This window comes from Fistularia commersonii, chromosome 21 (genome assembly GCF_037954325.1).
Source record: "Fistularia commersonii isolate RoL2024-O1a breed Wild chromosome 21, RoL_Fcom_v1.0, whole genome shotgun sequence".
Lineage (NCBI taxonomy): Eukaryota > Metazoa > Chordata > Actinopteri > Syngnathiformes > Fistulariidae > Fistularia > Fistularia commersonii.
In genome coordinates this window covers 6,324,915-6,352,079 of record NC_141304.1, presented here as the reverse complement: position 1 = coordinate 6,352,079, position 27,165 = coordinate 6,324,915, and the positions used below count along the sequence as shown (strand labels likewise).

The window sequence follows — 27,165 nt, the reverse complement described above, 5'->3', positions numbered from 1 at the left end:
TTTTCTCTAAAAATGTATTTAGCCATGATGAATTATTAATGAAAGCAATGGTTTAAGAGTCTTCTCACCTCTCTTTTTACTACTTTTCATATTCTTTTTTGTTTTGCTTTGAGAATAAATCTAAATTTAGTTTTACAAAAACACAACACCCTTTTTCCAAGTTACACGACTTTATTCATTTTATCTACTAACATCCGGCCAGGCAAATGCATTGTAAAGCCCTACTCCTCTTAGCTCTCTCTCTCTCTCTCTCTCTCTCTCTGTTTTCATCTTTACAGACGGCTGTGCTTCAGTGTGTGATGCAGAGGGAAAACTTTGCTTGGGGAAGGGCAGAAATCAAGGCTTACTCCATTAGTGTCATTCGAATGGCGTATTAGATCAGTCTGATGGATAGATGCAGAAAATTGTTTTAATTGTATAATTATCTGTGGTCAGCCACTTGTGCAGAAAAGTGCTGTGATGTGGGCAAAGGCCAGGGAAGAGCACATTTTGGCCTTTATGTGGTTATTTTGCCTTCGCTCAGAAAATGAACAACAATTGGGGGTCCTGAGGATAAAACAAAAACATACCAAAACGCACAGACACTCATACCCCCGCTGGGCAGGTTCAGACGTGCTCAGTGGATGTTGCCCTTTAAGTAATGTGTCTGGCCAGTGAGCCTTCTCCTCAGGCAGAGGAGGTCGCCTGTAACTGTCTGATCAAGATGGCACAGCTTAACACAAATGTTGCAGCTCTCCAGAACATGGTTTGCACTGTGTGTGTGTGTGAGAGAGAGAGTTGAGAATCACACAGCAAATTTCTTCTTGCACCTTACATTATCATTTATTAAGAGTCGACTTGAATATGAAATAATTATGGAATTATGACAATGACATTTTCTCACTTAAATGTGCAGTTGATTTGCTGTGAAATCGATGATCATTTTCACTTTTATTCGGTTTGATCATACATACTTTCTCCTTTTCCTCATTATTGACATGTAATGAAAGTTGTATAGCATTTTATCCTTAGCACATAGAAAACAAGATTCTATATCATCAAATGTCAACATTATCTTAATGTCATATTATTTTTAAGACTATTGTCTTAGAATCCCTTTTATACTATGTTTTTAAAGCAAGTAGGATATAAAGAATGCGAGTGTAAATGACAACATTTGCAATTGTTGAATCTATTAATATTTTAGCTGTGCTGTCATACGTGAGCAAATTAAAACACTTTGCAGGGGAATTTTTTTTCTAAAAAAGGCTACTTTTGAGACAGTCTCTTGATAGTCACAGCCCTGTGAATAAATAAGAAGAAAGCAAGAAATCTCAGTATAAAAGTCAATGCAGGCTTCTCCACTAAGCCTAAAAAATCACCCAGGTACATATTTACATTTCCCTTTAAAAAAGAATATTCTTAATATCCTTATCTAGCTGTTGAGACTCTTTATTTATTTATTGTGTACTTTTCGAAGTTACAGCTCCAAAATCATTATGTACCTACCTATCAACATATCCATCCATCCCTCCATCCATCCATCCATCCATCCATCCCTTGGGTCACTTTGTTTTTTTCTGTATCTCTTTGGAAATAATCTATTGCAACAGTATCAAACAGACCTTTGAATCGTATAATCAAGTTATTGATATATTTTCACACTGAGTCACAGTGTCAAAAACATTGTAACAAAGAGCAATTTATGGGCTGAGAGCTTGTCATGTCTCAGTTGTTGCCTTTGTTATGCTTGGTTGCTCAGTTGCATCTCCTGTGATAAAGCACAGGGGATTAGCAGGTAACAAGGCAGCCGTGCTCCTCTGAGAATGTCGCACGTGGCTTTGAATGTCTCATACAATACTACATAAAGGGGGGTGGAGTACTACTGTGTCGATTTCCCTGCTACACTGGGAGCCTCCTCTTGGATAATGTGGTAATGAAAGGTGACAGGAAGGACTCAGGACCTGGAATGAAGCCGGGGCAGCTGGTCAGAGCGGGAGAGTAGGAAGCCACGTGCACCCGGGCTAAAGTGCGGTGAGAAGCAAATTAAAGCTCATATCTGCCATCTCCTTTGCCTCCCTGCACTTTCCTGTTTGGACTTGAAGGTGATTGGGAGCCAAGGCGGTGACAGTTGACGGAAGCTGCACTGAGGAGAGAGTATTTATTTACAGTGAGGTGCAGCGATGCTTGTTCAGGATGCGGTTTCACGCAGGATGTGCTGTCCTGCTCCCTCCCACACACACACACACAAAACAAAACACTCTTCCCATCTTTCCCATCTCCACCTTTGCACAACCCTCCCCCCCAGGTCTGATCAAGAATAGGATGTGGGTTATTGGGATGGGGGGGGGCAGCTTTCTGCAGGGCTAAGCCTTTATTGTATAAGTTTCAGAGTCTGGACACAGCCAGTAGAGAGCTCACTCAGCATGCTTTCCTGCCTGTCCCAGAAAGTTGTAACAAGTCTAAACAGGTCATTGAGAAAATGGGGTGTCCACAACTTAGGGAAGGCTGCATGTGACAATGATTAGCTTTAGGTTTATTAAAAAAAAAAGGATAAAACATATACACAGTTAAATTCTTAAGCATTGAAAGATATATATGTTTGTGTAAATATATATTATATATATATATACACACGTGTCTGTCTGTGTAATTTGTTAGAGACAATCCAAACAGAAACGTGTGTTCTCTACCCGAAATTGCACCTTGCAGAGCAGGGGTTCTGGAAAGCTGGAGTCTACAAGTAATTATACTGTTGCTTCAGTAACATTACATTTGCTGTCACTCTAACATAGATTATGTGCAACATTATTCCATCCCACCCAAGTGAAAACATTGAGTAGTTTGTACATTATTAGTTGCATCACTTTGCACTTACATACAAATTCAGTTGGTCAAGTATCTCTATCATGTAACCGTACAGTAAGAAGCATTAGTCTGTGTGGTGAGTCTCCTCTCTCTTGCTATCATGCTGGCAATTATCTGCCAAGAGTTTCAAAGACAGGTTTTATTAGTTGCCCTGCAGTCCAGTCTATGTGTACAGCAGTATTTTAACTATAGAGAACCTGCCACATAAAATGCACATCTGCTAAAACCTAAATTCTAAAACAGTCCCATGTGCCCAGACAGCGTTAAATTAATAATATACGTAATACAGCTTATAGCACACCCAGGAGTAACAGTAATGACTGCGTGTTCATGTCTTCTAATCACTTCATCTCTTTTAGTGATTTGGCTCTGAAATATTTTATCAAACATTTTTACCATCAAGTAACATTCACATTGTTTTAGCAACAATTGTATTTTTTTTCTTATAAATTAAAATTGTATAGTCAAAATGACTGACAATGACAGAAGTAAATAAAATAAATCAGATTTTATTAAGATTGAACACATCAATATACTTGAAAATTGTTATTTAAAGCGAGTAAGCACCAGCAGGGGTCAGTTAGATTGATAAAAATGATCAGCATTCATGTTTCAAAAGTATCGTAAAGCCTCGTAATGACCAGAGTAGCCCTTCCTCTATATAATAAGAGGCGCGTTCATAATTATCTCCTACTTTGACTTTGTTTATGTGTTCCTGTCAGTAGAGAGTTAAAAGGCCTGATTGTCAAACACAGGTAAATAACCTAACTACAACCTAGAATTGAATGTCATAAAAACACAATGCCTCCTCTCTGAAAACTCAAATATATGAAATTCACATGAAAGGTGTTATTCACAGTTTCTTCCAGAGTGTGCTATTTTCAGGTCAGACCTCACAATATTTATTCATGCAAATGACTTGAGTTACAAGGCCAGATAACAATCTAAGTCGGTTAGCACAATTTGTGGCCTTTAAGAGACTTGGAATTGGTCACTCGAGCAGGAGTAAGGCATTTTATAATTGTTATCAGATGTTTTATTACATTTTTTACCGCTGGTTACTGTTCAGTGATAACATTTGAAGGTACAAAACCATTTTCTTTTAGGTGAGTTCAGTTCTTTTCAAATGTGTCCACATATTCCTGGGCAACACAGATGTGAAATGTACCAAAAACATGTAGTATCTTGATACACACACACACACACACACACACACACACACACACACACACACACACACACACACACACACACACACACATAACAAATACAAATGATAGTTAATTAAGCAGGTATAGTAGGGCAGGGTGAGATGTTATTTTCCACAAAATTAATTGATTGTGGCAGGTATCATGGTCTCTGACAGGAAAGAAAAAGGGTAAAATTAGTCTGCAAATATACTTAACTTAATATTCCTGGGCAGCCAGCCCAAGTAAAGTGTTGGAATCCTGGTCCTATTAACACATTGTAAGTGATGTAAAGCAGCAGCAGTAGTCATTACAAAAATGTATGTCATTATACATATTTGCCACAGCACTCTGAAAAGGAACTGTGGCATCCCCTGTCCAATACATGGACTCATTATTTATTCAATGCACTCAGTGTCTTTTCTACACTGTATAATGTTCTGTGCACAGCTCCTGCCACCTCTTTTGGTTTGCTTTGTGCTATTGAGTTGCCTAAAGAACATCCACAGTGTACCGTATAAGCTTGACTTTGGTCCCAGACAGAAATAGCACAGAGGGCAGAAATGGGGACACAGAGACAAAAAAATAATTCTCAATGTGAATTTAAGGTTTGTTCAAAGGCATTCTGTAAATGACATTTGGGAGCACCGATTCTGATGTGTTTCACAGTTTCAAGCAACAAGAATAGCTACTCCTGTTGGGAATGACCAAGTGTCAAATGCTGAACTTATGGTAGTTACTGGGTAATGGAGTTGAATGAATACATTCTTTGATTAAAAAAAAAGAATAAATAAAAGTGTCATTTGAGGGACTTATGATCCATGCATTAGGACTGGCAGCATGAGGCAATTAGCAAGAACTCTTGGAGTGATGAAAGATTTTCTGATCAAATGTGGGGAAATATTTAGGGACTGTGTAGGGACTTGGCTTTTAAACAGTACAAATTTGTAAGTTAATGGCATGGTTATCCTATTGTTTTTATGCCATCAATATAGAAGTAAACATATTTGCTTTCAATAATTTTGTAATACTGATATATAATATTAATAATGATATTTGTAATATATAACTTTTGTAATATTGTTGCCTGAATTGTAAGAATGCATTTAGTTTGATGGTGAATTCACTGTTTGTCTGTGAACTATACTACCATACTATACCCCAATTGATATCGTGGGAGATGATTTACATTGGATGAGTCATTAAGTCTATTGCCAGCTTTTTATTAAATCCCCTGTACAAAATGAGGAAAAAGAGCAAAACCTCGGAATATTTCCTTGGGGAGGCTGGACTGGCAAAAATTCTATTATGATATATGAGTAAAATTGATCAGTGACCCGTGACCCCATTATCTCCTGAGATATTAATTAAAATCTACTATGCCAGCATGTCAAAAAGCAGATAATTGACGAAGGTAAAAGGCATGTCATACTTTCTTGTCGAAGTCTTTTTGTCTTGGCAACTGGACTTCAATATTTTCCACTTGAAGATACTCCTCCCATTCACCCCTTCCATTCGAGAGGCTTCTTCAGTTCAAATGACCAATGGGGAGTTTCCGACTATAACCGCCAAGAGCCTGGATCACATGAATTGAGGCTCATGTGGACATTGCTGGGGGCTGGTTCTGATGGTGGGTCTTTCCTACTTGTTGGAAGGGTGCAGATGGGCCTGGTCTGTGTGTGCAATCTGTTATGGTATTGATCCCAGTACGGTGTTTTACGTTCACAAGGAGGAAGCTCGTCTCAGACCCATTGTCAGTAGCATCAACTCCATCACATACAGCAGTGCCAAACATGTGGCAAAGATTTTGTCACCTTTGGTTGGCAACACCACACACCATATTCAGAATTTGCAGGACTTTGACAGTAAGGTCAAGCAGATCAGGCTGGACCCGGATGAAACCTTGGTGTCACATGATGTAACCTCACTGTTTACATGTATCCCCACATCGGATACGATCACAGAAGTTAGGGAAAGCCTCATTAAGGACAACACCTTAATGAACAGAACAAAACTCTCCATGGATCACATCTGCACCCCACTGGACCTATGTCTACAGACCACCTATTTCCAGTCAAACAGCAGTTTCTATCTGCAAAAACATGGATATGTCATGGGTTCGCCTGTATCCCCCATAGTGTGACCTATACATCAAGGAGGTTGAGAACAAGGCCCTTGCTTTGCTCAGGGGAACACCGCCAAACTGCTAGTTCAGGTACACATGGGTTAAGATCAAGATAAATGATGTAGAAGCGTTCACCACTCACACACGGTCAATGTCCCCATCAACTTTACAAGGCAAGACGTCACTGCTGACCAACTCCCCTTCTTGGACTGTTGCATTCACATCCAACAGGACAGAAGCCGGGACATGAAGATTTACAGGAAACCAACACACACCGATCAGTATCTACTTTTTGACTCACACCACCCCCTTGAGCACAAACTGGTAGTAATCAGAACTCTACACCACTGGGCCAAGAACATCCCATCAACCACTGAAGGAAGCAAGACCAAGATACAATACGTAAGAAAGCCTTGAGATCCTGTGGCTACTCTAATTGGGCCTTGGCCAAATCAGAAACCACCAGGTGCAGGAACATAGAACAGGAGGGAGGCAACAACAAACAAAAGAACGCAATACCGTATGTTGCTGGTGTTTCGGAGAAACATATACTGGTACTTTTCAGACCCCCCAACACCCTGTGGCAAAAACTGGTGCACGCCAAGGACAAAACACCCAGGCACAAGATAGAGAATTTGGTGTATGCTGTTACATGCACTGAGGATTGTGATGACGTCCACGTTGAAGAGACCAAACAACCTCTGCACGAAGGGATGGCCCATCACAGGAGAGCCACGACTTCAGGACAGGGCTCCGCGGTCCACCTACACGTGAAGGACAAGGGCCATTCGTTCAAAGACAGCAATGTCCGTATTCTGGCCAGAGAAGACAAATGGTTTGGGTGAGGAGTCAAAGAGGCCATCTTTTTCAAAACAGAATAAACATCTCTGAATAGAGGAGGGGGGCCTCAGACACAACCTTTCACAAACATACAACGGTTACTGGGATCAATACCAAGACGGATTTGCACACACGGACAAGGCCCATCTGCACCCTCAAAACAACTAGGAAAAACCCACCACCAGAACCAGCCCCCGGCAACGCCCACATGAGCCTCAGTTCATGTGATCCAACAGGTTTCACTCTTCTTTAGCTTTACCTTTTCACATTCCAATCCACGTAATCGCATTAAGTTTTGTTCCAACGAACGACACCTCATTAGCTAAACGACCCCCCTGACACCTAGTTTCTGGAGATCAACTCTTCCGATTACATAACAAGCCACCATAATCTGGACCCGTCCAAAAACTTGGCTCTAATATTCAGAAACTCCCCATTGGTCATTAGAACTAAAGAAGCTTTTGGATGAGGGGTGAAACGCCTGCAAGTGAAAAAATTCAAGTTCAGTTGCAAAACAAGAAGATTTCAACAAGAATTCTCCATGACTTGGATGACTGAGAACCTCCACAGACTTGTCATACTTTATTTATACATTCACTTGTAAGTGGGACTTCTCTCTTTGTGCATCATATGCATGTTTTTATTTGTCAACATTAGTATGTCAGACTTAATATCCATGCAGAGGTATTTCCCACAATTGCCACTGTGGCATGGGAATATGCATGTGCTCACTCAAAAATCTCCTGCTTGTCACTTAACTGGCTAGTTAGACTTAAACTTTAATGTTTTCCATGAATTTATTTAATTTTTACAGACTTTCCCAATATTAAGGTATGCTCATGCATGTATTGTTAGATGAAACACTTAAACACTTCTGTTGTCACATTGATGTTTTAGATGTGTTGCTGAAAATGAAAAAGTTTGGTTGAACGTAGGTAAAACTAGTTTACAGTTTTTGATTGGATCAGTGTAATGTCTCTGGAGTAAGAAGTCCTCTGGATGGAAAATGATCGAAACTTTAATGTGTGGGTCTTAGTGGCCTTATCAACTTGCTGAACTGCCCATTGTAGTTCTCTAAAGTAAAAGAGCAAAACGCCTCATAAATTCTCAACAAACAACATTGCTGTTGTTTCTTTTCCTTCTTTTGTTTCTTTTTAATACATTATACATGTATCAAATACAGTTTCCAGTGTGAGTTGCTTGGTTGCGATAAACCTCCAATTGACAGCATGAGCCAAAGGGGACAAGCTGTTCTGTCATTTTGCATATACAGATAGCGTCAAAACTGTTTCCTGTGGTTTCCTGTGGAGAACTGTGGTGTCTCTGTATGCTGCAATTTACAAGTGCACGTGAACAGTAAACATGCACACACACACACACACACACTCTCTTCTCCTTTCTGTGTTTTCATCATATCAGGGGGTGGAGCATCAGACACAGAGCACAGTCCACACAATGGTCATCATGCCTGAAGGGTTGATGGATAGTTGGTGCACATGATTTAGTGCATCACCTGGTGGACACTGCTAAGAATGAGCATAGCATGCTGGGATACCAGATTCCCAGCACTGGGCTTTGACGTTACTACTATATTCTGTTTTAGACAGTGACACATTTCTTGTCAAGTTATGTTCCTCCATTTGTGTATTCAAATACACATAGTATTCTGATTCGAACATACATTTTTCAATTCATAACAAATACAGGGCAGTATGGAGAAAATGACTATTCAGATATTCAGAAGCTCTTTAATGACCATATCTAAACATCGCAGACCCAGACTGACCTGACCTTAAAATTTATAACTCAATTAATTACACATTTTTTAACATTGTGTTCACCCTAATTTTTTATTTACCGTTTACAGATGATTGCAGAAGTTTAGGCAATATGTAACAATTATGCAATATCCAGCTGGTTTTGATCAGCAAACTTATTTATGCGAGTCAGGATGGAATTGTTAACTTCACTAAAAAACAAAACCAAAAAAATCAGACCTTTAATTGAAAACATAAACTGTTAAGGAATATAACAGTTGTCGAAATAAACCCATCCACAATGCAGTTATCGTACATCTACATATGTATTGGCCACCTCTAGTGAAATACATCATTTCCCAATGTAATCCTATCACAGTGGGTTATAATGATGGGGGGGGGGGGATTATATGGCAAATGGGAAATGTAAATGATTATTTAAAAAGCAGAAAAAAGCAAAAAAAAACAAAACACACATACACATGGCAGGACTTCAGTTTATATGTGGACTTTGTGGTACATCAAGACCTTTTGAAAACTATTCCCTTTTCTCAACGGAAACAGGGAAGAGATGAAGCCGACAGCTGCAGACATACCCACCTCTGGGAGTTTTGAGACACCCCCTTTTTTACTTTTCTATCCACTATCTGAAATCCATTTACATCATTCCGCTTGTTTATCTGCCTTTCAAGTAGATCAGATGGCTCCATAACACAGACAATATGTTTCAGTGAATTAAATTTTTCATGGCATTGAGTTTAGAGTGTTCTCATTTTGACCACTTTTTGCCAGAGAAAGACCTCTGTTCTCAGAGATGCCAGGGAGCAGTATTTTGTTGTGCTAGTTCGGCCTTATCTGCGCTTGAGGTCTGGACTTTAATGGGCTTTATTGATCTAAACAACATCAGGGGTTGTGGTGATGTTATTAAGGCAGAGATAACTTCTGTGTAATTCCACTCCAACAATATATTAGCCTTTTATTGGCCTAAATAACTTTGTCTTTTAGACAGTAATGCACCAGTAAGTCACAGCAGCTCCTCATGTCGGCAAGATCTTAATAAAGCATTTCCTTTGGACATCCTGCTGTGGAGAGAGGGAAAAACGACAGGTTAAAAGGTATGCTGGGAAGTTTCCATGCCATCGCTGTAAATGATCTATTTTGAATACATAAATAAAGCTAAAGCGGAGCTGCGAACAGGAAGGGCTGGGGGAAGGTTGGGGGAAATTTGCACCAGCATGCACTCGTCTTTTCTTTTCACACATGTAGTTGCAGTGTGAAACAACACATCAGATTTGGAAAGAAGATAGACGGGAAAAGCGGCAAGAAATATGCAGAAACACTTGGGTTTGTCAGCCATAAGATTAAATATTATTTCTGAAAAGAAAAAAAAAACTATCCAGTTATTAATACAAAAGAGGAAATTTCAAAAGACCTTTTCTGACTATCCTTATCACACAGAATATCATCATTTGGAGAGCATCAACTGCTTTGTTAACTTTTTGACCAGTACTTGATTTTAAGAAGCAAAAAGAAAGTGGAAAAAAAATGATGTAAGACAGTTCTATGCTCCAAATATAATGTGCGTAACGGGTCATGCTATGTGAATGTTTGGAAGGTGGATTTTGTTTGTTACTAAACAGCTTCGAAATAAATCAAAAGCCTATATTTAAGTGTACAGCAACATCTAAAGAAAACGTATGAAAAGAAAAAGATATGAAAATTATATGACATGGGATGATGAAAAATATACATATGGGTGATATAAGTGCAGAAAATATATGGACAAAAAGGCACATGAATCAAGTTGTCTTCTAAAAATGTGTTTGTACAATCTGTTATCTTTCTTTCCCTTTATTTTTTCATTTTTTTACCTACAATAGATAATAATTATGTGCATATGTTGCAGTTGTCCAGCTTAAAAGTTTGCAAGGGTGCTTAGTAAATGTTCTTTTGTAATCTTCTTTATCGGTGAATTTGTGAGTGCAGTATGCATTTCTTTTCACAGAAATGTAATGTCTGATGTTAAACAAAATAAACCCATTTATCTGGAAATGAATTTCCAGGGGTGGGGGGTAGGGCCTCATTATTTGCAGCTATTTAAAGCCTTGGTTTTGGTAATGAATTATTTTGTCATCTCGACTGTGATGAGATTCATCTTTAATAACTGTAACTATTATTTTATTAAAAAGCGAAGCCATGCATTATGGCTATCTCACCAAGGTCTCAAGCTAGAAGGAATTCTCATTAAGAGCCTGATATTACCCCGGTGCGCTTTCAGTTGGACGTCCCACTGAAATTACATTAGGTGTCAACAATGCTTGTGTTTGAAGTAAGCAGTCATATTTACAGGGGCTACCTTTTTCATTTGTTGGTTCACGCTGGGAAATGTATTTAAAAAAAAAAAAAAAGATACAAAGCCTCTGTGTCTGATTACATCACTGAAAGAGAAAGTCTTCTAAACTATTGGCTTTTAATCTATAGCTAGTCTGCCCTGTCATTGGTGCTGACATAAATCTTTTTATCAAGCCTGAAGAACTTTTGATTGCTTGGGATACTTTTTATGATTTAATTGAATTGCCTTAGCTAAATAGTTGACGCCCACATTTCCCATATTTAGATCCTGCACAAATCATAAGCATCAGGTTCTTTGTGCCATGATTGATTAATCATTGTCTTTCCGTCTACATCCTGTGTTTTTCTGAAAGTTAGCATGGTGTGCAACATTGTGTTTTGTTAATTGTTTCGAGCCCAGGGTTGCTGCTAATGACATGGTTGTAATTGTTTGTCAGTGCGATAATGTGAGATTTCCTATTTTCATGTGAAGTTGGACATTTGATGAAGGGGGGATCTTGTCAGGAAGACAAAGTGCTGTCATTTGTCATCAGCCAAATGAGCTTCTCTCCAGACATCGTCTTGGTTTTTAATGGCAATTTTCACAGATTATTTTTGGCCCGCTTCCGCGATTTCCACATCCTCTGTTGTATTGTTTAAAAGGGCATAAATCCTGACGTCTTTCCTTTCTCACAAATGCGTCTAATAGATTTAGATTATTTTCTTGTTTCGCATATGTCCTTTTTTCAATATTTAACCTGGCAAATTGAAACATCAATTGTAAAAACCTCAATAGCAACAGATAAATCACAGAGGGTATTAATTCAGCGGAGCTTGTTTGAATGAGGCTCTTAATGTATGTCAGACTTCTGTCTATAATCTCCAGATGTGACATTTTGTTTGAATATATATATTTATGTTGTAAATAGATATTTGCACAAATGCATACAGATTGTACAATATGGTGGTGAGCCCGGTACTGTTGTATAGTTTAGAGACCGTGGAATTGCGGAAAAGACAGGCAGAGCTGGAGGTAACAAAAATTATATTGATGTTTTCTTTTAGCGTGACGAGGATGGGTTGGATCAGGAATGAGTGCATTAGAGGGACACCACATGTTAGATGTTTTGGACATGTACAGATGGGATGGTAAATATATTGGTAGAAGGATCCCAATGTCAGAACTGTCAGTCAGGAGGCCGAGAGGATTTACGGACGGAGTGAAAGAGGACATAAAGTTAGTTGGTGTGAAAGAAGAGAATTCCGAGAACGGGGTTAGATGGAGGAAGATGATTGACTCTAGCGAGCCTTTTAGCTGAAGGGAGCGGTTCAAAGTACAGTGATTATACTTCTACTTCTTATCATTACAAATAAGAGTAAAGCAAAGAAAAGGGGGTATTAAGTAATCACCAAACAGGTGCTTTTTTTGTATTTTCACAAGTATGTCCGCTGATATTATTGAAAATCGATATGAATACAAAGTTGCACCCTGAGGTGGAATTCACAGTGTTAGCAAAGCCAATGCACGTGTGATAAGAAGCGGTTTTCCTTCAGTGGTGCACCCTCCGCCTTGAACGGGTACAGAACAGTAGGCCAATCCCACAATGACCAATTTATTGAAACATCCCTTAAATCCATTACATAAGACAGAACATAAGTCTCAACAACTGGTTTTATCTAAATGGGCCTATAGCACTCGTAAAGATGTGACAAAATTTGACATGATTTAAATAATGTTTCAAGGTTGTGCAGAAAAGCACAAGGCATAATTAGAAGCACCTGGAGAAGCCAGCACTGGTCTGGCCGGTCTTGTTGTGTCACTTTACTCCTCATAATGTAACTGTGCAGCAATAACTCAAGGATCGGCGGTTCAGGCCGAGCACTGGACAGAATGGAATCTTTCCAGCCTCTTGTTTCTGTCGCACTGTTGGTTTAGTCAAAGACAAAAGCCTTTGACCGTAGATGAGTGCTGTAACATAAATCGCATTGGTTTAGAAAATGAAATACGAGGCATCGGCTTGTAATTGAATTGGTTAAGCAGCACTTTTGTATGCATCTGTATTCTTCTCTTTTCAACACGCAAAAAGAAAAAAATGGAAACTCAATTCACAGGGTTATATTGGCCCGTAACAGGTGGATGACCGCAGGGACTTGTTTGTTTGTATCTCTCCGCTTCAATGCAGCGTTCACAATATGAATATACTTTTGCAAATTCGAGTCAAAAATGTCTGATTCTCAGGCTTTCGATGTCTAAAAAACTTTCTCCCTGATTTTTGTGAATTGCAAATAGTTCCGCACTGCACTTACTCAATAGTTTCAATTTCAGAAAGGTTTCAAATAATCTTATGAGGTGTGTTTTGCAAGTTACCTAGAAATCTGTTATATTTCATAGGAAGAAATAAATGAAAGTACATAATGTTACGTTCTGTTTTTGCTATGATGGTTGGAGTCACCGCTTACTATAAACACATAATCTTTAAACCTAGAAATTCTGATCATTTTATTCAACGGAAAGACCTTATGTCACAAATTTCCATGAGGTTATCTCGTTTTTTTTTTTTTTGTTCGTGATCTCAATTTCAAATTCAATCGAAAGTCAATAGCCTGTCGCCCACGTTTTTCCTACCGCGAAACAAAATTGTATGAGGAATGTAAAGACAGCATTTGCAGAACACGAGTGTGACTCTGTCATCACACAAACACGTTTGTTTTGGAACGCACCATTTCTGGAACTTAATCACTCTGATTCCATCAGGGGGTTGGGTCATATTCTTCTCAGTTAAAGAGTAATGAGTTAAGAAAGGCAAACAAAAGCAGGTGTAGTGAGTTGCCCTCCTAAGACAACCACTTATTGTCATCGCTGCGCTTTTTTTATTTTCTTTACATTTCATATCGATTCATGTCTTCACTGTTTATGCCGTTTCTCCAGCAGCACACATGAGGTGTGTAATCAGCTAAATGTAGCCTCTGCCTTTTTTTATTATTACCTGGGAGCTTAACACTCATATTTTTTTTTCTTTCAAGGACAAATGGTGTAGGGTAAGGCACATCCTGTGTGAAGTCCCTGAGCTCTGGTCGAGCAGCAGATCCCTTTTCAGTGCCAGCTGTTCTCTCAGATACACCAGGCCATGCTGAAATTCTCTTAATATAATTCTCTGGGCTCAGGAGAATAGTGCAAAACAAGCGTGCCAGCGAGGAGAACGTTGAATTTTTCATCAGTGAGCCTCAACTCGCTGAGTTAGTGGGCAGCTCTCTCATTCATGAGCAGATGTTCAGTGCAGTTACACTCTGCAGTTAATGTGAACTTACTGGCCTCTCTGCCATTGGCTGCAAGGACGTTGGCAGCAACCTGGCATCTGAGAATTACTCCCAGTAAAAGGCGCAGGCCTGGAAGTATAGCCCCGGCCTTTTTTAGACACTTCCCAGCCCAGGAGCTGGATCCTGGACAGGGGAAGGCACTGACAGCCCATCCGTCTTCAACCTGGCATTGATGAAACACTTGCCACCGTTTGCTCGGAAAATAGAAAATAAAAATCCGCAGGTTTCATCATATTCTAGCGCCGCTCAGCGGGAGGAGTAAATTGTACGTTGGTGAAGCACAAAGTACCGATTCCTTCTACGTTTTGAATCCAGAGGAATTGGTCCCTCAGTACCAACAAAGGACGTACATCGAAATAAGGCACCTGTGAAATTCTAACTGTTTGGCGCTGGCAGGTCTTTCGCTGAAAGCAGCTGGTACTGTGGTCAGCGCAGTGGATTTCATCGTCTCCCCGGCCTGGTGCTTCTCAGATCTTCATGGCCAAGCTGCTCAGCCTGGCTTTCATGTGGCCATACAGATCTGTAATAGTTTCCTCCTAACAAAGCGAAAGCCTATTTGATGTAAAGTGCCGTTAACTGGTCGAGCGTGTCTGTGACATCAAGTATGGTCGGCAGTCCGCCAATCATCTTTGGTGTGTGTGAAAGTCATCGCGGTAAAGTTTTGCACTTGGGACCGAAACAGTGGAAATGACAAGCTCTTGTTTCCTCCCTCTGCACGTCTCATTTTCAATTTCTAATTGGTCGTTTTTCAGGTTGGCTTTACGAGAGCGAAACTAATTAGTGTTTCTAAATTCAGCAGAAAAAAAAAAAGTCAGTCAGCCTGATTGTTCTGGTTTCCTCTCCTGTGTCAGGCACTCAACAATAAAATAAGACTAATCATTTTCAAATTGCTCATATTTTTAAACCCCACAGCTGAAAGTCACCCCAAGTCTCCTGGTATTTTTTTGGCGAGATCAGGGAAAAGTGGTTGCCCTCTTGACTGCGAGCTCTCTTTGTGAGTCACAGGAAGTTTGGACTCGGGGCCGGCGGAGAAAAGAAAACAATGCGTTGTGTTTTAGATGGGGTTGTTTCTGCTTTGATTAGGAACGTCCTGCTGACAGGAGCAGCTTAGCAAGTTTACAGTAGCTGTGACATTGCTGTTACCTTTATTCAAAGTGCTCCAGCTGCAGTGAGCCCTCAGGAAGCACATCACAAGCCCACATGGGCGGCTGGCGGCCGCAGAGAGGAGAATAAGCCCTGTTTGAGTTGGCAGACGCTCCCCTCTCATGGAACTTTTGCTGCCTCTGCAGAAAGGTCAGTGGCAGCAGTTCTTGTGGGGCGGCGCTGATTCTAGGGACAGGATAGGGCTTTTCTACCTCTCCCCCTTGCAGGAAACACATTTGCCATTTCTTCCCTCTGTGTTTGAAAAAGGGGGCAAGGAGCTGAGGCAAAGGGTTATCAGGCAGTGGGAGTGAATGACCTGCCTCAACAGTCACGGGTTTTGTGGCACTGTTTGTTGTTAATTTGAGTAAAATAAATATATGTAGACGTAGTGAGAGAAGTTATGAAGGTAGTTGGTGTGAGAGAGGAGGATACAGAGAATAGGGTTAGATGGAGAAAGTTGATTCTGCTGTGGTGACTCCTGAAGGGAAAAGCCAAAAGACACACACACACACACACACACACACACACACACACACCATGCAGTGGGCACACTGCGTTGTGTGCCCACTGCCCAACTATTGTTGTCTGTTTCAACAACACTGTAGGGATTGTCTTCAGAAACTAGTAATTAAAAAATACTTGATCTAAGGTTAGGGAGGAGCAGTATTTAAATGAAATTAGAGCAAAGCACAAATGACTTTGGACTCACTTACAGCGTTTACAATGTGTCATTATTTGTTTAATCAAGGGAGTTTGAGTATGAGATGCTAAATACGTATCCACAGATCTGTTAGAGGAGGGGGGCATTGGCCCAGTGGAAAACCTATTTAATTCTGCATTAATGAATAATAATTCAAAAGTGACCTGTTTTGTGTCCTTTCAGTACTGCGTTCACACTCCACTTCGCGTTCCATATTTACACCCCTTCACATCACAATATTAAAAAAGGAGGTTATTGTTTAATGCTTCTTGTCAGAAGAATGCACTACTGTCTTACATTGTTTTTCTTTTGTTTTCTCTTTAAAGATTACTCTTTTAATTTCTCATCAGTTTTCCATTTTCTTTATTATTGGTTTATAATTTCTTCACAATATGGAATCACAGAAGAACCAGGCTAACACACACAGATCTTTGCAACCACTTATTAAATATTTTTTTGGTCCTTTTTGCAAATATATTAATCATGACTGAATGCTCATTTAAAATTTCATTAAATTTCATTTAACTGCCTCCTGGATAAAGTGCTGTCGATTTGAAATCCTTTTTTTTTTTTTTTTTAGTCCTTGCATGTGTTATATAATAATAACTTTTATCTTTTGTCTCTTCTTCCCTCCTACCTTGGCTATCTGCTGCTTATCGGTTCAGCCAAGAGACTCCAGTGGTGACATCCTGTGGAGCTCAGATAAAAGTGAGTACTTACTCCTGCACAACAGTAAATAACAATACAAGTAAGTTAACAGGTGTTTTTTTTTTTTTTTTTCTCACACATAAGAAATCTACATATGCAGCAGCCCGGCATTAAACTTCTCACTTATAACTGGAATTTTTTTTTTCATAATTCTTGTGTGTTAAAACATCTTGGAATCACAAGGCTTTTCCTGGTAGCTCATTTCCTTGCTGATGTGATGGCCCATTAGTTCAAATAATTTGAAACCTGATGACAATGTATCCTGTCACTGCGAATCCATGAAGAAGAAGAAGAAATGCCTTTATTGTCACATACAGTTTTGCGCAGAGCACAACATCAGCGAAATTTGTACCATCATCGATGAACCATGAGCAGAAGGCAGCTTAGGAGCAGCGCCAGGGGAGCAGTTAGTGTTGCTCAAAAATATTTCGACAGGCTAGGAGAAGGGTGGGAATCGAACCAGGAACGTCCAGTTCAAAGGGTGACCGCTCTAACCCCCCTAACATGCCGCCACATGAATCTGACATGGAGGCACTAACAACTTAAACAGTGGAAAAATATTTCAAGAAGTGTCGAAGATAATGTCTGCATCCTCTGACTAGAAGTCATTTCTTCTTGTGTGGTGTATAAACATGTCGAAAACAAACAATGACCTTGGGCAGGCTGCACACTGCTAAACAATTTCAAAGCACTGTAGTGTAGAGTAAACACAAAGCATGGCTAACCTTCACGGAGGGAAGACTTCACCTTAAACATGGTGTTTTTTTAATAGTTCTTGTCGACCTTGGAGTAATGTGCTTTACATCACATCAGATTTTTCTGTGGTCAATATTGCTTTGGCTCAGCTGATATATTGGACCCCTATAAAGTTATATTTCATAGTTAAATTAACTGTACAGACTCTCACAATATCACATTTGAGTAGATCTATCATATACGGTACTTATTTTTGTGTGATAGTTATTAATATCGACATGAGACTTCTCAAACCATTCCAATAAATATTGCTCCCTTTTCTAGGAGAATTTTGGTCAGCTTTTAACATTTATGTACATCTTTTTCTTTCATGTCTGAAGTGATTTTCTTGTGAGAAAATAAAAAGGATATGTGATGTAATGAAGAAGCTAGTCACTTGTTTAGCTCTAAATTATGTTTTGCTGGGGTATAGCTATCCTGTCCTTAAACCCCATGTATCACATAATAAATATTCATATTCGTGTTTCATAGATGCTTCTGCCTCGGCGGGCTCTTTCACACTGACTGTGGGGCGCTGGGAACGTGTATTTTTAATAAAGCCCAGCTGTTGAATGATCAAATAGTGTCTGTAATTAAGGCCTTAGTGTACACCCATGTAAAATTCTCCCTGGAATGCTAACAACCTGTGATATTTCCAGAGGAATTTGCTGTACAGGTCCCAGAGAAAGGAGGGGAGTTGAGTGTTTGGGATTCAGCAGGAGGAGGGGCAGTGTTCATGTTGCAAGCCAACATGTTGTTCACATCCATGTCAGATTGAGGCTAATGAAGGCCAGACAGATCCTTGGATGCAAGCCTTAAGTAAATTATCCCTTTTCTGAATATATTAGAGTATCATATCAGCGTTGTGCATCCCTGCTGTGCCAGTGTTGCTGTGTACGCTGTCTTGTGTGACCAGGCCAGTCGAAATAGCAGCCGCATCTTTGTTTTTATGTTGAACCATCTAGCTTTACTTCAGTATTGCTTATCACCGAGGTGTTAAAGACGAGTCGGTGTGGGTCTACACACAATGATCAGTTTCCATTTTCTGTTGAACATTTTAATAGTAAATGGAAAGCATGAGTGTTGTGTCATTTGGCAATGTAAATGAGCCATCTAAAAAAATCCCCACCCGCTTGAGAGGGGTTCTATTTACATAAAAGGCTGGGGTTTCACACTCGAAAATTCATTTGAATCACTTTTTCTGTTCCTTTTTAATTGTATTTAAAAATACATTTATTGACATTTTCTTAGAACAGCAGAACGATAATAGAAATATAAGTATTTGTAGGTAGAGGGAATTCCCACCGACATCTCTAGCCACAATGGAATGGAAGTGAATCATACATCCATAATTATAAGGCTTTTCAATATTGATTTGGAAAGGCAAGCAAAGAGAAATGAAGTGAGAGTAAATCCACAACTCGTAAGGTACTCCACAATCCCATTAATAAAACTGCTCCAGCTCTTGAGTGCTGGCCTTTTTTCACAACCAGTGAAACAATGTTATTTAATTTTCACTGATGTAGCATGTTTAATTCATCGATAGTTGTACACAACAAGCCAAAGTCATTATTCCTACACTAAAGATGCTAGCGGGAATCATACAAACAGTAAACCCAATTTTGCAAGTTTTATGAAATGCTTTTTCAAGGTACTGCAAAGTTTAATGAGACCATGCTGTGAATAATGCAGCTATGATGGCGCTTTAAACTACAGCTGTAACAAATTTTCTCAATTAGGCATGGGATGGAAATAAATAGTTTTCAAAAAGCAGTACGCAGTAATTGATACTGCAATAACCAAGAACTATATCTTTCTTCGTTACCTGCAGTTCAGTTTTATTTTATTATTTGTTACTGCAGATTTCATAGCACGGTGCATTTGTTAACAGACTTCACGTACACCACACATGTGCACCGTGACACCCACTGCACCGGTCTCCTGACCCTCTGCAAATGTCCACTGTACCAGTCGGTCCGTAAAACTCGAAGGCTGTTTGTAAACATGCCCAGAATCATAGAAACATATTTTCCCGGGTCGCACATAGTTCGCAGACAGGCACAACACAACATGACAAGCAACAGATGTGTCACACGGGCTGAAATCAAAACAGCTGTCGAGGCTGGAGTTGTGCACACCATCCGACATGGTTGCTATGATGAGGCAGGGAGCCAGCGAGTGCTGCCGGCAGATGAGACAAGGCAGCGCCTCGGCTGCTCCCAGCTTCCTGTCTGGAAGAGGACAGGCCTGTTTGTTGCCTTCTTTGACATTCCTAGTCAGTTTGTCATTTTGGGGTGCTAGCTGCATATCTGATCACATGTGCACACTGCATTCAAAAAGCATCACATCAACCTTGTGACAGGTAGGCTCCCAATAAGACAACACCCAAAGGGGATGTCATTTTCAATACTCTGTGTGAGATCGAATGTTCTGTGCGTTCTTGACAAAATAAAATATGACATCATTCTCAATGCTCTTATTTTTTGCTTCACTTACAAAGGAGAAAAAAAAAAGTTGGTTATGATGAGTTTTCAGAACTGCGCTACATCTAAGCTGAAGCATGTACAAAGACACAAGGACCAAAGCTCCTCTTGGTCTGTCCATGTCCACTCCATGGAAACTGATTGTTTGACATTGACGGTAAAAGTGCTGCAGGCAGGGACTATGTTAATGATATTCTGTGCAGCTCAATCTTCCTAATGCCACTTCCCCATAAGCAAATAGTGTGGCGTCGTTTAGGGCTGTAAGGAAAGAACTGGGAATCCATCATCAGAATAAGTGAATGAATGAAGGTTCGGCAACAGCTGCTTGACTGATCAAGTGCCACACACTGTCACCCCACATCTGTTTACCGGCATGAGTGTTTATATCTATTCCTGTTATTGAGCAATTTTCCCAGGCTGGTTGTAATCCACACTAAGTTATGCCCCAACTTTCCATTAAAGCGTGGGGGAAGCTGTACTGATAGCAATCATGCCCAGCAACACTGCTATGTAAATACGACTTTATCAGTTTTGTCAATTTGGTTAAGTGACATGTATGTGGGTGATTCATGTATTCACTTCAGTCGCTGGGATTCAAGCGGCATGCTGTAGTCGAAGCCCTTTTTAAACTAACAAGTTTTATTGGCAGGTATGAATGATGCAGGAAAAAAAACTGAATATATGAATGCCCCTTTATCGTGTAAGTCCCAAACAACTTAATAATTAAATAAATAAAACAATACATTATGAATAACATCGTCAACCTGTTGCGTGAAAACATAAAAGTCTACATTACATGCTGTATCTTTATTCAAAATAATAATTTCAATATTCAAATGTTAAAACAGGAAAATAAAATGCATCAATGCTTTTCCTATTTGCATACAACTGTGTTTACTGTAATGATTGAGGGATTGGACGGCAAAACATGGATGAGAGGTAGTAAAGTTGACACACCGAGGCTATAGCCTGCACAATATCTTGTGTGCAATTTTATTTTGTTATTGCATTTTTTGACTATAAGAACCTTGTTTTTTATTTAAAAGCAGGGTCATTGTAGTCTCTTTTTTTAAAAGCCTAATTTCTCATTGCCTTTTCCTTTCATCATCATAGTGTGATATGTGAACAGTTTGCTTGTGTTGCAAAAATGCTGTAGACTACAGTCTACGCTGCTTGCAAATGCTATTATATTTACATAAAACACATTTATTCTCATCTTAAAGTGTATTTTTTCTCACCAACAAGTGTACTTTGTTTAATAGACTTGAGTGATGAAAGTCATTTAATGTTTACAGAGTATTTATTTGGTGTAGAACAACTTAAAGAGAAAGCTATTAAACCTGCCATACACAGGATCACTGCCAGTGGATGGCTTGGTATAAGCCAATCTTATCTAACAAGCGCGCGTGTGTGTGTGTGTGTGTGTGTGTGTGTGTTAAAAAGCGTTTTAAAAAGTTCTTCTTATGCAAATGATGTCCATATACTAATTACACTTTGGTTTGCTTAATGTAGTCACTCTTGAAAAAATATTGCTGCTTGTGTGTGTGTTTTTGCCAAGCAGAGCCCAATTTCTGAAAGTGCAGAATGACATCAACTATTTTTTTTTCTAATTTCATCAATCACAGTGATGGTCAAACTGAAGGCACACAGCACATTTAAAGCATCATCTGTAAAACAACAGGTGATTTTTGCAGGTTTTTGAGAAATAGTTGCTGTGAAAAACTTTCATCTTTAAAAAGCTCAAGTACTCAGACATAGTCCTTCTAATTGGAATTCTATTTGTTGACTTGAGAGAAAAAAAAGATCAAAAATCTAACAATTAACTCAACAAGAGTAATTATTAGGTTATTATTTTCTGGACAGTTGTGCAAAAGCATTACAAAAGGTCTAATTTTTTACTAACATTTTCTCGCCACAAAAGCAGTCCTTTGTCCTTTCCAAAACCAAACATAATGCTATTTCTGCTCGGGATAGGAACAAAGAACAGTTCCCTGATAAAGTAATCACTTGTGTATCTTTATGAATGGGTTTCTCACAGAAGATGATTTTTTTTTCTCCAGAGAAAGCTTCTGGCAGTAAGAATAACGATCAGTTACAAAACACCTGATGATGACATACAATTGTTTCATCACAACACAGCTTTTAACAAATAGAAATAGTATAGCATATTTTACTTTGTATCTCATTTAACACATCTATCGGACACTTTTGGCCTATAATGACTTAATATCGATTAAGTCCTAGATTGTTTCAAACATTAACTGAGTTCAATTAGACTGTGTTAATCAAAGAAAAGTATATGTATGTAAATGTATATAAGATAATTCAATCCAAACGAAAAAAGTCAACCAGGCCCAAGACAAAAAAAAATATTTTCTTGCCATCGATGTGGCACTATAAGCTGGAAGCACTTTGGTGAAGCGCAAACTCCTTCCTGCAGAGTATGCAACCTACTTTATGTTGGTCGATTGTCCTGTTAAGGGATTCTTTGTACTCAAACTTCCCACCGAGACGGCCAATTTGTTGTTTAGAGTCATTAATCATGCAAATGTATTGATTGATTAATGTGTTCATTTTGACCAGTCTTAAAATGAATCTTTAATCTATGCATATTTGCATATTTTCCAGAGATGAAGATGTTGAGGTTCTCTTTTGGAGGGACAATAGGATCAGGAATTAGTCCAACAGAGAAACAAGGTCAGAGAGGCCGGGCTGAGACGGCTTGCTCATGTTCAGAAGAGGGATAGTGAATATATTGGTTGGCATAATGGATGCAGTGGTTTGAACTGCCAGGCAGGAGGCCTAGAGGAAGACCAAAGAGAAGATCTATGGATGTACTGAAAGGATACATGGAGTTAGTTGTTATGAGAGAAGAGGATGCAGAGAATGTGGTTAGTTGTAGGTGGTTGATTCGCTGTGGTGACCCCTGAAGGGAAAAGCTGAAAGGAAAAAAAAGAAGATGTAAAAGAAGATAAGGCAGGCCTATAAAATGAAATAGCCAGTAAGACATATTTTCTCATGTTGCACTGCTTTGTACCAATGTCAAGCATCATTTCGGACTAAGCCTTTTCAACAATGTCAACTTATTTTGTGGAAAATTTGGATACGTGTAACCTTTTGTCATTTTGTGTTCTATTTGGGTTCAGACCCATTAAAAAAAAACACATCTGCACGGTAAATGTGATTTTAAGTGAACTTGATGTTTGTAGCCTTGAAAATCCTTGGGAGGAGTCTATGGCAAAGGGCTGACCTGTAAGATAAAGACTGCCTTTGTCAAATAAAGATTAGGCTTTTATTTCATCATGTAATCCCTTTAAATCTCTGTTAGAGTAACGTGGGTTGTGCGTGGCAGTAGCACTTCCTGCACTGCATCGCTCAGTGTACACAAGCAACCTGCGGCCCTTGGTTTTCTTCGCACTTTTAAGAGATAGTAATTTAGGGTGAACCCAGGTGGTTGATAGTTATGCTTTTTAAAAGATAGCAGCCTCTTCCTGTTTCCTGGCCAACAAGATGGATACCATTTTACCTAATGAAGCCAACTTGATGCGCTAATGTATCTTCACGGGGTTCATCTACAATTTTTTCCTCATCTGAACATTCTTTTATAGTGAATTATTAATGTATTCATTGAATTATTGAAGGAAGATAATTTCTGTTCGGATTAATATTAAATCCCTTTAAAATATTAATGGCTAATGTTAAAAACGATGAACTTACAACACTATTAATATAATCATAAACAGACGTAGGAAAAAGCGGCATCAAGTTAATATGTGTCAGAGTTGTTCCAATTCCCTTTGTTTCAGTTTTACTTGAGGTCATCGACTATGAGCCATTGCGGTGGTCAAGTTGTCTCCTGTCATTGAGCAGTCCTGCCCCGGGGCCGAAGGAGGCGTCACATGAGGGAGATCACTAACATTAGTCTGCAGGTGGCCTTTGTCACCTTGTCCACAAATGACCTGGGTGATGGTCAAAGGAAAAGTTACAAATATGTCTCAGTGTTAATGGAATACCTTGAGCACACACACATTTTATACTGGTGATTGGCAAGGCTCTGGTGACAGGTCCACCATGCAGGTCTTCCTTCCCACTGTCCCTTTGACAGCTGGTGGCGAAACTCAGATGAGACCGTTGTCATCGTCACCTTATTCTCTCCTCCTTTTTTTTTTTCCCCCAACAGAGCTGACACAAAGTGAATTTGATCTAGCAAGCCTGGAGGAGTTTAAATCTCATCTTTTGTCAGATTTGATTAAAACTCACTGCAGATTAATGATATTCAACAAAGATTCAATATGTCATTTGCAATTCTTTGGTTTGTTATTATGATCATCCCACAGTATTCATAAAATATGGAAATCTGAAAAAAATAAACCATTATTGTAACATAATGGTAAGCACCTTGAAAATATAGTTACATTAATTGTGTTTTAAATGCTAATATCGGCAAAGAATATAATAATGTAGACATGAAAGACTCTCTATTTAAAATCTGATAGCCAGGGAGAAGCAAATTATTTCAAATATTTGATATTTAAATTATTTTCAAATGAACAGAGACATGAGTAGAGCAGAGGCGAGTATTTTCCCCTGGTGATCCTCCAGGCTCCTTTGTTTCCTTGGTGTGTCTCTAGCTCATTAATGTTCTAAGCATGTGAGGAGCCCGACCGTACTCCATAAGCCGAAGACGGGTGACACCTCGGGCCCTGCATGCACATACATTTCACACGTGCACGTACACATACACAGTCGAAAAAATCCCCCAGCAGTTTTAAGTCCTCTGGCTCTTTCAGGAAGTGATGGCCGCTGAGCTGTCCTGATTAAAATGACAATAGTCTAATTAACTCGACCTCAGTGTCAGTGCACTAAAATGGCTGATGGCCTGTCAGTTCCTGTTTCAAAACCTTTTGTCTCCTCATAGTCCAAACATATGGTTTTTTTATTTTTTTTCGCCAGAGCTAAATGTCTCAACCCCACTTGAAGAGATTTGTTAATGGCAATTATTTCTCATAAGCTAATTAAATCTAGGAAAGGTCTTTTTCTTTTTTTTTTTTCTCCCCCCTTCTCCTGTAGAGGTCCTTCATTTTTATTCTCAAGGGATTTTATGAATAGTATTGTCAGCACCTTTAAGCTGTGTTAAAGGCACAGAAAATAGAGTAGTTCAAAACCTGTTTTACTGTCAACCCATGGTTTGTTTAAACTATTTTTTTATCTAAAAGTCTCTATCAAATCTAACTCTTCGCCACGGCTTTCATCAGTCAACAAGCTGAAGCGAGAGGAAAAAAAAGGGCAAAGATAGCATACTAGAGACCAAAGGAGTCCACTTTCTGGCCAAAATATTTTGAGCTCAACAGACAATGTTTGAAAGTGAGACTTGTGCCACCATTACTGCTTTGTATTATTTGATGGACTCATCTAAAGTATGTAGTAGAGGAAAAAAAAAGAACAACAAAAAATCTTTAATGACTGAAGTAGAAACTGCTTTTTGTTCTATTATCCCTCTGTTGGTGATTAAGGCCTATTGGGAGATAATTACGCCTTAGACCAGAGTTAATGAAATGAAAACCTTTCTTTTCTTGTGAAGAGAAAGGGCAGATCTTTTTATGCAGCTATCTGCAGACATCTCCCACCCTTGACAAGGCACACTGAGAATTAGTTTTGTTTTAAGGTTGCAGCCCCCATTGCTGCCTGTCAGTCTATGGCTGATATGAGGGATCTGTGAATGAAGTCAGAGTCAATGAGGTCTGTCTTTGCCGAACTCTCGCATCTGTCTGTGTAAACGTTAGGCACACAGAAGTAGATCAAATGAAAACATCACCGCAGGTCATCTGGGAAAATTGCTAATTTGAAAGAAAGAAAATGCCAAAAAAAAAAAAAAAAAAAAAAAGGGGAATATCATAGGGAAATCATATCTGGATTTTTTAACTGCAATGTCTTGGTCCTTTGTTGATTGCAGAAACAAGCCATTCTGTGCAAATGACCTTTCTTTGTCAAGCGAGAAAAGAACGAACAAATTTGAATTTATTGTACACCAACACAGCTGCCATATGATTCATCAGACTTCTGATACCCGGTGAGACTGACGCCCCATTTATGATCAAATGGGAGGTGTTGACCAAGCCAGTGTCTGGTACGCTGAAGCCACGCGGCACAAGTGGTGGCCAGAGAGCACATATTAAACTGTCCTTGTGGAAGTTCACATCTGGTGTGTGTGCGTGCATGCGTGTGTGTGTGTGCGCGCTCGTGCGTGCGCATGCATGCATGTGTGTGTGTGTGTGTGTGAGAGCGTACGCGCTCGTGCAACAGCCCCCCCAACAGCACTCTCACATTTCATCATCTGTTCTGCAGCGCCAGGGTGCTCCGGCACAAGTTGGCCGCTCTGGATCCATCTGTTGTTATTATTTTCCACTGATAATTGGCTTGAACAATGGAATGCCTGTGTCCCCCCTTGCCTTTGAAACGCTATACCGTGTTTATTTTCCAGAGGTCTCATTTCTGCTCTCCTTTCTTTCATACTCTTTCTCACCCCTTAATTTCGACTGCTCTATGTCACCTCACCTAGCATCCCCCTCCCCCCGTAGCCCCGGTCTCCCTCCCCCTGATCCATTTGAGAGGTTTCACATGAAAATAACATCTTTGACTGGACATATCAGTATGTGTCACTCAGCATCTGACGCCACACTTAAGATTTTCTGGAGGGGCTGAGCTGAGGAAGCTCTGTTTTTTTTTTTTCCTCCTGAATTTTCCCCCAACACCCCTGCACCACATGCCTCTGCATTCTTGTCCTAAAAGTGAGAAGAAAAAAAAAAAAATCTGAGGGAGAGGCAGATAGATGATGAAAATAAGGAGGGGGGAGAAATGTGGGGATGTAGGAAAAGAGGCTTTTGGAATGAAAGACATGGTCTGTGGAGCTTAGTATAAATTATAATTTTTTTTTCAGGTTTGTGCTAGAAAAGAAGGAGGTAGAGGAGAATCATGTGAAAAGAGGAATTGA

The 27,165-nt window shown here is 39.5% G+C and overlaps 1 protein-coding gene and 1 pseudogene across 5 annotated transcripts in view; both read left to right on the top strand.

Annotated features, from left to right (window-relative positions):
• Window positions 1-27,165, top strand: part of foxp1b (forkhead box P1b) — a 154,519-nt gene that overhangs the window by 23,577 nt on the left and 103,777 nt on the right. For all 5 annotated transcript variants that reach the window (XM_086167869.1, XM_086167871.1, XM_086167868.1 and 2 more), the window contains exon 3: window positions 16,914-16,956. The gene's annotated coding sequence lies outside the window, so the exon portion shown is untranslated. The remainder of the gene's footprint in view (window positions 1-16,913; window positions 16,957-27,165) is intronic.
• LOC147222170 (uncharacterized) lies at window positions 1,916-7,167 on the top strand (annotated as a pseudogene).